Here is a 10,329-nt window from a genome sequence, read left to right on the forward strand (position 1 = left end):
CATTAATCAAATTCCATATTTTAAATATTTCAATATTATAGTAATAATTTCCACAATGCAATTAGGACAAGTGATAGAATGTCGAGAGGGAAAACAAGATCCCTAGAGGTTTTATAAAATCAGAATTGATCAAAATTTAGTTAACCTGAATTTACTTATTTATCAAATTGAAACCACACGCTATATATAAAGATGCTGGGAAACCTACATGTACGTAAATTTTACTGACGTAACTACAGAGTAAAAACAGCTACCTAATCGTAACTTCAAAACTTCCGTTTCTCTTTATGTAATCCTGGTGTCATGAAAATCTGGAGATCAGAATTACATCCCTGGATATGTAAAAAGTCTGCATGTAGACACCTATTCCCCAGACAATTAAGAATCACTTTTTCCCTGAATATTAAAATAATAGCTGTCTTGGATATTAGAATAATTACTACCCTGGATAATATAATAACTACTGCCCCGGATCAGAATGACTACCCAGGATATTAGAATTAATAGGCCTACCCATCATTATGCAATTAGAGCCCCTATACTAGGTTTACTGAACAATACCAGTAATCGCCTTCAATACAAAAATTATATATAATATACTCATTGTTAATGAAAATCATTTGCTTGAGGTGCACAAGATACTTGTAAACAATACACAATACACCCTGATTATGATGAGAATTGGCAAGTTTCAAGGACATAATCACTATGACATTTATGAGGAAAGGAAAGGAACAAGGAAAAAAGAGATGAGGAAGCAGAAAAGGACAAGATAGATGAGGAAAGTGACGAGAATGAAAGAGTTGAGAAGCATGATGTTGATGATGCTGGTTGGGAGGATTTTGATGAGTCTTTTATCATTCATTTCGCACAGTAAGCGAAAGGTCTCAGGTTCAAGTCCCGGTGTAGGCAAAGTTTCTTTTTTCACTCTGATCAGTTTTTCCTCTTCTGTTATATTTAATATTATATAATAATTATTTTCATTATATGGCATGTTGCTTCAGCTGTCTCATATATATAAAAATATATAAATATATATATTTGTATATATATAAAATCTTAATTAGAAACCCGTAAAATATAGAAATGTACATCATTTCAATAATATTAACAATTATTATAGTTTTTTAAATCTTTAAATATTTAAATCCACAACGAAAAATAATCTTCAGATAATAAAAAAAATAAAACACACCAGAAAAAAAAACATTTACTATTACTATCATTAAATTTCTTATAATATCCAAGGGAATGAAACTTAACATTTAATTGAGATCAACGGCTTCTGAAAACGTCAATGTTTGACAAGTCTAAGTCGCAGATAAATTGTGTGCTTCAGCTAAGCAAAATAAGATTCATTAATAAAGGGCACATTACTGCCGTACCTCCTTTGAACATGTTGAGGGCGTACCCGACAGGATGGCATGGTATTTCCAAATTATATAACTAATCTTTTTAATTTAAAGTGGGAGTATAGTGTTTTTTATATATATATATATATATTTATATATAGAGAGATGTATCATTGTGAAATGATGTAGCACATTGTTCCATAACAAATATATTGGTGAAAGTGATGACAATGAAAACAAAAGTCAAGTTGACGTATTTTTGGAACATAATTTATTAAACACGAATATTTCGTCCACTCCTGTGGACTTCATCAGCGTGAGTGATATACATTAGAGATACTTAGCTACAAGTTGCCTGAAATTTAATTGGCCTATCAACAAAGCATGGGCGGTACTAAAACTAAACGCGAAATAAACAAAACTAGTAAATAAGAATTAACTAGAGAGCTGAGTTGTTATCTAAAGTAAGAAAGCTTACTAGCAAAGACAATGCCTTAATGCTGAGTATAGATAAACAATAAGGAATGAGAAAGCAGATAATGGCTGTTCCCACGATATGCTGACTGTGAGGGGATGGCTTCTAAACAAATAGAAACAAAATGAAATAGGACTAGAGTAAACAAAGTATAGGCTTGTTTAATTAATATCTTTGATGAATGTATATTCACTGGCAAAGCCCATGTCCTTATTAAGACCTTTTTTGTGGGTTTATATATATATATATATATACATACATACATACATACATACATACATACATACATACATACATACATACATACATACATACATACATACATACATACATACATACATACATACATACATACATACATATACATACATACATACATACATACATACATACATACATACATACATACATACATACATACATACATACATACATACATATATATATATATATAAATAAATTTTAAAAGGCAAATGGGAAAAACCCATAAAACAGCAAACGGCCACATAATGCAAAACTATTTAAAATTAAAACGGAACAGTAGAGAAAATCCGATCAGAATGACAAAATAAACTAAGCATCCACGGGAAGGAATTCCAATATCTGCAGACAGATCCGTTTCAGCCTTTCAGGCCTCATCAGTGCAGCTAGGGTATAGACCCAAACGAAACGGTCGACCAGCTTAGGTAGGGCCCAAACTAGCCCCACGACGACTAATGATTACAGAGCCAAACCAAGGCAATATATATACACAGCCCAGGTGTAAATGCAAATAGTGGAATACAAGCTATGTGGCTCAGTTCCAGTAGATACAGAGAATATTTTGTCATTCTTAACGCGTCCTAGGAAATCCTTACGAGACAGCACTAGAATTTGTGAACAAGATCGGAGATCTAAAGATGATTATATATATATATATATATATATATATACACATATATATAATATATAAATCATGATATAAGTAATAAACTCTAAATCTTCTTTTGGTAATGCTGTAAGTATATGTAAATAAATTTAAAATGTTAAAGAATATATGTATATATATCGTCGTAATGACCTATTTATGGTACCCTTTAATAGAACCAATTGCACTAAAAATGGTTTTATTAACCGTTTTGCCCTCTTTTTTAATAAATTTTCACATAATTATATTTTAATTGATTTTTTTACCAGAGCCTCAGTTCATTCAAAACCAGCTTATTGCAATCTTTACTTCATAATACCGAAGTGGCCTATTTTCTGGTTGGGTTAATTCCTTGGTTTATTTTTGGAACCCAGAACCCCACTGCTGTTCTTGTTCTTCTTGGTATTCAATTTTTTAATTTGTTTTTTGCAATTTTAATTTTTTTTTCCTGTTAGTGGTAGTAATTAATGGCAATTATGAACCCTTGCCAAAAACCCAATATAATAATTTACACCACGGTGTACTCCATTTTTGCATGGAGGATATTTCCTCCATGACTTAAGCATGTTTTAATGGTGTCAACATAAAGCCTCATCTGAAAGGTGCATACACGAAGCGTTAAATGCTTAATAGAGGCATCCTCAGTTTAACGCGTGGACTGGTGAGTGGTTGCTCTTGTTTATTTTATACTTTTTATATCCTTGCTGTTTTCGTAAAGTTCATGTTTATGATTTCTATTGTACTGTCTTGTGTTACTGCTGTGTGTTACAAATGTGTGTTACTGCTGGACTTTGTGTTCTGTTTGTATTTACATATTTGTATATTCATTTGTAATTTTATGTATATGCAATAATATATTTCTAAATTTTCAATATTCTAATGTGTCAATAGTTTCAAATCATTTGTACAATATTTTCACTGCTTTTATATAATGGATATCGTGTTCCCTCAGTCCTTTTTTGTAATGTTTATCTATGCAATATCTTTTTAAAAATTTACAATTTAATAACGTTTATAATTAATTATTCACATGTATATTATTTTTTATGTTTTGTATATGTATTTAAGACATCCTGTAATTGGGATTACTCTAGCTGCTGTCTCTTATAGGTTCGAAGCCCAATTGGGCCAACTTTATATATCAAGCATTGTCTTGATGGTTCTGACAAATCTGTCTTTGATTGTAAAGATAATGTAAGTAAGACTTGAGTGATTAATTCCAATGTAAAAGTTAACTCTGTAATGAATGCTATGAGAATATTTGAATTATCTTGCTATCCATAACTCACATATGCACAATGGCAGCATTTGTGAAAGCCAAGTGATCAAGTAAAACATATCCATAACAGGCAGTAGCCTAGGCTTACACCCTGTCTCTCTACAGAATAAGCTGATTGAATGTACAACTTACTTATATCATGAAGGAATTAGTTTAGAATTGAGGTTTATGTAATGTCGGGTTTATATAATCTTGTGGATGACTTAATGCATGCTAGAAACTTTTTCTTTGTGGGTTACATATTCCTTTTGGTTAGCCAGAATGAAAAAGAGTTATAAATGAAGAATGTTTGATATATCAAATAACTAATTAAGTAGGCTTCAACACTCACTTTAACAAATCAAACACACAAATGCAAAAGTAATGTTTGTTCTGTGACTGCTAAACAATATGGATCAGTTTGCCAGTGTTTAATAACAGCCGAACGGATCAACCATTCCACTAGCTGCCCGAACATTTCATATCATCAAATAAGAAAAGATCAACTGGGATTTAGAATGTCATGTGATGGAATTTGTCAGTAAGCTGGTTGATGTCAATAAATGGGCTGAATTGCAGGTGGCGAATCTAGCTAGATGATTATGAGACACGCGTAAATCAAGGACACACGTAAATAAGGTGTACAGCTTGGCGCATTTTAACTGCGTCTGACGCCATCCCACAAATGTCATAAAATAATATGAATTATCAAATATTATGTTATTAAATTTTAATTATGACGCAATATAGTTGAGGTGTTTTAAAACGACCTTTAAAGGTCAAATTACAGACAAATTATTCATGGTAATGTACCACTAGGGTTTGTCATTCAGCATCAAAACTTTCACGGAATGATTTAGTTTGTGTCAATCATTTCCTCTTTTCTTAATGCTCTTTCTCAAACTTAGATAAAATACCTGAGTAATTTACAGTGAAGCAAAGATACATTTCAAACTTTATGAACACATGGCTAGTATGCAGGATTCTTAGAGTTACACAAGTACAGCATTATTCTGTTTTTAAAATTGTGTGTGCTATAAAATAATTACCATATTTATAAAAGGTGACCTTTCCAGCTATTCCTATAACATTTGCGGGAATGAAAATGGATGGAAGGGTCACATCATCATCATATACATTTTGAGTCCATGTCCATTTTGATTACGGTTGGACTCATCTGTCCTGGGCAATTTCCGACACAAGCAAACGTAAAATTTAAAAACGTGCTTGCAAACACCTTCATACACATCTTTACACCACTATATGCTCATGTTTTAATGTTTATATTTTACAGATGTTTGGCTTCAGGCCGTAACAACACAGGATTTTCCTAGGCAAAGACTGTTAGTCGGGATGTGCATAAGGGTAGTCTAATTGGGAGGCTTAGAAATTGGAGATGTTTTTTTGGTCGCAAGAAAAAATCATGTGCTGTCACATTGAACCCAGGACCCTGGAATTCAAAAAGGAAAACATCTTTATCCACCAAGCTACTGTACACCTACACAAGCTAGTGGCAACTTGTGTCCCGTAAGATTGAGACCCTTTGGGGATATATTTGGCTTACTTCCTTAGTCCCACGCATGTGCAAAACAAACAGTTATATAAACAATTATTAGTAGCTTCTGGCTTCATATTATCAATCACTGACAATAATTGAAAAACATTTAATCAATATATTTCAGAAAAACACATGTTTATCTCTTGTAAGTATAAGCTTTTTATATACGGTACATCACCTCATGATTGTTAAGAGATCAACAGAACAGCAATGAAGCATTCATACACTTAGATTTAATGTTACACAGAAGGCAGTTTCTTGCCTTGTGTTGACTTACAGTGGTTGAGATCTGTATAATGTTCATAAACATAATCAAAGAAAATTGGCTAAACATGTTTCCAAGGGAAATAGACAATTTAACAGCATTGTACATGCAAATTCTATATATTTCTACTGTTTACTCTAGATATTCCAAACATTTCTGGGAATTCATTTTTAAATTAATAATAACGTTTGTCTCTAACCAGGCAAACATATGCATATAATGAACAGCATATTATATTACTGTATAGATGATTGTGAATTTTGTGATTATTCATTACGGTATAAATTGAGTTAATAGAAACTTATAAATCATCTAGGCGATGAAGCAATACAGGGTTGAGTATGTGTACTCAAAAAGATGGCCGCTGTAGGAAAGCGCTACCTTCAGGCTTACTATACATATTATAACGATAAATAAGCTTTCTGCCTAATTATTATTTCATTAATTATTATTATAACAACATTAATAAATTATTAAACTATCCTAGCCAAAAAGAAGCCAAGTGGAATGTCTTGATTTAAAAATAATGTACTGAGGAATGAAAATCGCAATCATGTTTGCTACAACGCAACACCACAACGCTCAAGTTTATTTTTTGTACTCAAAATTTTTAAGGTTAAATTGAGCGTGCCATTGAACACGATGCTTAGACATATTATGATTGGCTAAATCTACGGCAACCATCTTCTTGAGTACATACACACAGCTCTGCGTACTTCAAACATCAAATGCGTTGGTGTTAGCGCTCTATGGGGGTACTGAATTCTTCAAATATCACATTAAATGTCACATTGGTAAATGAATGAACAGCTCAGAATGTTTCCGCTAATAATAGTCCAAGTTAATTGTGGTCTTTCTGTACTAAAAATAAATTATTGACGTACATCTTCCACATCGGGTGGCACTCAACCAGTAGTGCATCTATTAAATAAGAAATAAAGCAGTTAAAGTAACAGGATAAAAGACAAGTTACAATACCGGAAAAATTAGAGGAATGCTTTTGCTCTGAATTCTAAACCAGTGGCAGACTCAAGAGGGACCCAGCCGGCCAGCCCCCCCCCCACCCCACCTAAATTTTTCAAAATGGTAATACATTGGAGGAAAAAAGAAAGTTACAGTAAAATTTAAAAACTGAGAGTGCCATTTCTGGCCATCTAGAGGTGGCATAATCAAAAATATTCTTACCTCAGCCCTAACCATGGTGGGGCTGAGATGGTGGGTACCCTTCATCTGTCAAAGTCCCTCCCCGTGGGCCCCTCTATTTAAAAATTGTGGATCCGCCACTGCAAACCAATACAATGCATGACAAATACAGATCCTTCTCGAGGATATTATAGCATTGTCACTTTATGTGACAATTTCTTAATGTACTAATGATTAAGCATAATATTTTTCCAAACAATACCTGTAAAACTTTACAATAATTGTTTTTTTTTTTTCAAACATGCAAATTTCCATTCGATCTATGCATTTTCAATTAAAAAAACCCCAGGTCTGCAACCTCATTGTTTATAGATGATGGAAGATTTATACTTAACTTTCATTTCTTTATGAACACTATTTAGATATTGCATTGTTAAAAGGAGTGCAGTAAATGCATGAGCACCATTTGCAGCATAGAAAACATAAGTTCTTTAAATAAGCAATTAAAGTATCATTTTACTTTCTGGGCTTTTTTGGGGTTGTCATATCTTTATAGTTATCTTATCTTGATTATAAAAATATGTCACATCAGGGGCGGTGCCAGGAATTCCCCAACTAGGGGTCCAAGATTTCAGAAAAAACATAACAAATTGTATTACTATTAATAACTCATCCATTGAACTTAAATATTTGGGGATTATTTTTGATACAGGCTTACATTTAATTGTTATATGGATCACATAGTAAAGAAACCTAATGTTAGAAGGAATATTTTGAGATAATTTTTTATCACTTCTATACTAATTTAATTGAACTTGGTTCAGAGTCTCATTTCGGATGTTGGGGAGGAGGACTCAACTTCACCAGCTAGCACCGCCACAGGTTGTAATTTGAATTAAATCCATCAATATATTAATCTCTAACTACTACATCTTTTGATGTATTATTTTAGATCACCATGATATTTTAATCCATGTTTAAAAAACTAATCCACTAGCATAAAATATTAAGAAAATGTATGTATCATCAACCAAGAAAATGCAGCAGTCATGTCCAGATCTTAACCGTGCCAGAGATTGAAAAGGAAACAATAAAAAATAAATTGCACATGTTTTGCAGAATGTTTTCGGCTATCACTATTTTTTATTTTTCCTGTTACCTACATGAGTTCACACAATGTTAGAAAATTTGCTTCAATCTAAAGCGATGGATTTTAAGAATTTCCAAGATTGTTATTTACACTACATTATTATTATATTTTGCACACACTTAAACAGAATGCAGTAGTAGTAGTTCCACAATGTTTAAAGGGCTATCCTGGATACAATGAAAAATGAAACATTTTATGTGTGTGCTATTCGAGCACATTATATATATATATACTTATATAATATATACTCCATGAACCTTTTTAATATATAAATAAGTAGATAATTTTTGAAAATGATGCTGGGTAACCATTTCTCTATATTTAAAGTAACAGCCTGACAAATTCTAAAAACTTCACTAAGCCCCTAGAAAAAAAATTACTAGATAATCACACTAACCCACTTTGAATTTTATGTTAGAGGTTAATTCTTTTTACTTAAGCCATTTCGACTGTTGGTCAGTACCAATCTAAAGTGTACTTACTCCCAATGTTATTTGCATATTCCCCACCGTCCATTAATTTTTCAATTAGTGGATGCTTGGCTTGATTTTTTTTAGGTTCGTGTGCAAACAAAATTCCTCCTTTTTTCGTCACCACGATGACATCGCGATAAAAAATTTAATTGTAATTGAAAATTACTTTCATAAAACAAGCTAATTAGAACCTGAAGAAAGTTACTTGAAATTCAATATTAAATATGAACAATTAAGGAATTCATTGAATCAATGGACCCTCATAAACACAACAAACTGAACGTTTAATAAGGAATATTCTAGACCTATTTGAAAGACTCAAGGAACACATTTTATATGTAGGCCTACAGCCAGGCAGGAGGCCGCGCGGGCCTCCTCCTACTACTACTAAGCCGTAGCCTAGCCTAGTTATGAAATCATCGCACGATTTTACCTGTCTGCATGCACCGAACAAAAAGGACGTCAGTGACTGTATTCTCTCTCGAATGCTGAAATGTTTCTTTCTTTGACGAAAGTCTATCAAATAGCATTACAAACAAGTTCTTTCTAACACAATAATTATTCATCGTATCCATACTATACTGCTTATGTGTAGTTAATTAAACGTGTACTGCAGGAGAAAAAATTAGCAAACGCACAGCTAAATGTAAATACGCACACGTATACTGATCATATCACTATAGCAACCGATGAGTGCTACAACAGTAGGTTTTAAAAAACTAAAATTAAAAGACAGCGATTGACTTACAAAGCAATTAGTAGAGATGCATCGTACACTAAATGGAAAATTATTATACTTAGGCAGGCCCGTAGCCAGGGGGGGATTTTTTTTGGTTCGGGCGAACCCCCCTTTTCTAGCGAACCCCCTGTTTTCTAGCGAACCCCCCTCAAATTTTTGAATGAGTCCCACTCGGACGGAATGTCTGTTTTTAACTTACCCAGCATTAAATCAAAATTTAGCACCTAATTCATTATTTGGTGACCCGTTTTTAAATTCTAGCCTGCGTTACAAGCCTTCATTCATTGAATATCCCAGCTTCAGAAGTTCGGAGATTTAAATTGAACGCAACTCCGGCAAACCATGAATTTACGATGGCTTACATATAAGGATGGCAAACATCGATAAAAACCCGGCTCCCGTCTCACCTTTGACTGGCCTTTGCCTGAATGTTTGTAAGAATGTACCAACCGGTAACGAAACTGGTCGCCGTCTGCCTAGAGTAAATGGCGCCACTAAACGAAGCTAAAGTTTTGCGACTTAATCCACCAAATGCAGCTAAAGTTTTGCGACTTAATCACCTGATTCTGGACTGTGTGGTTAGTAAATTCCATAGCCATACTGTCCATCGCGCACACTAACCTATTTGCTGATGGAGCATTTTTGGGAAATTGACTCCTTTTTTCCCTCCCAAACAAAATATTATTAATAAGTCAACATGGTCCATCTCAGTCATCATAGCTAGTCACAAAATTAAGAAGGTTGTTTTCAACAACAGACACACACACACAACAGAACGGAGTGCGTCAAAACGAGTGTTTGTTAATTTTTAGTGATAAAGAATTACGAAACGTCGTAGAATAACTGACTATTTTCGTCCACTGTGGCAAAGAAGAAAACCACAGATAGTCCTTTAAGGTGGGTTATTTTCACAAAACCGAGATGCAATAATGAAAAAAATGATTATTATTGTTCATTTTCAATTTTTTCCTATTCTTCTTTCTTCCTATGCTTCTTCCATATTTTCGTT

At 33.2% G+C, this 10,329-nt stretch overlaps 1 protein-coding gene across 4 annotated transcripts in view; it reads right to left on the reverse strand.

Annotated features, from left to right (window-relative positions):
* LOC117105143 (TRMT1-like protein) overlaps positions 1-10,329 on the reverse strand; it is a 49,029-nt gene that overhangs the window by 14,870 nt on the left and 23,830 nt on the right. The window contains exon 9 of one of the 4 annotated variants that reach the window (XM_033246198.1): positions 4,377-6,736. The exons of the other annotated variants lie outside the window; for them this stretch is intronic. The gene's annotated coding sequence lies outside the window, so the exon portion shown is untranslated. Of the gene's footprint in view, positions 1-4,376; positions 6,737-10,329 lie in introns of those variants that run through there. 4 annotated transcript variants of the gene reach the window in all.

This window comes from Anneissia japonica, unplaced genomic scaffold (genome assembly GCF_011630105.1).
Source record: "Anneissia japonica isolate Jap-2015-1 unplaced genomic scaffold, ASM1163010v1 scaffold287852_len814684_cov197, whole genome shotgun sequence".
NCBI classification, from domain to species: domain Eukaryota; kingdom Metazoa; phylum Echinodermata; class Crinoidea; order Comatulida; family Comatulidae; genus Anneissia; species Anneissia japonica.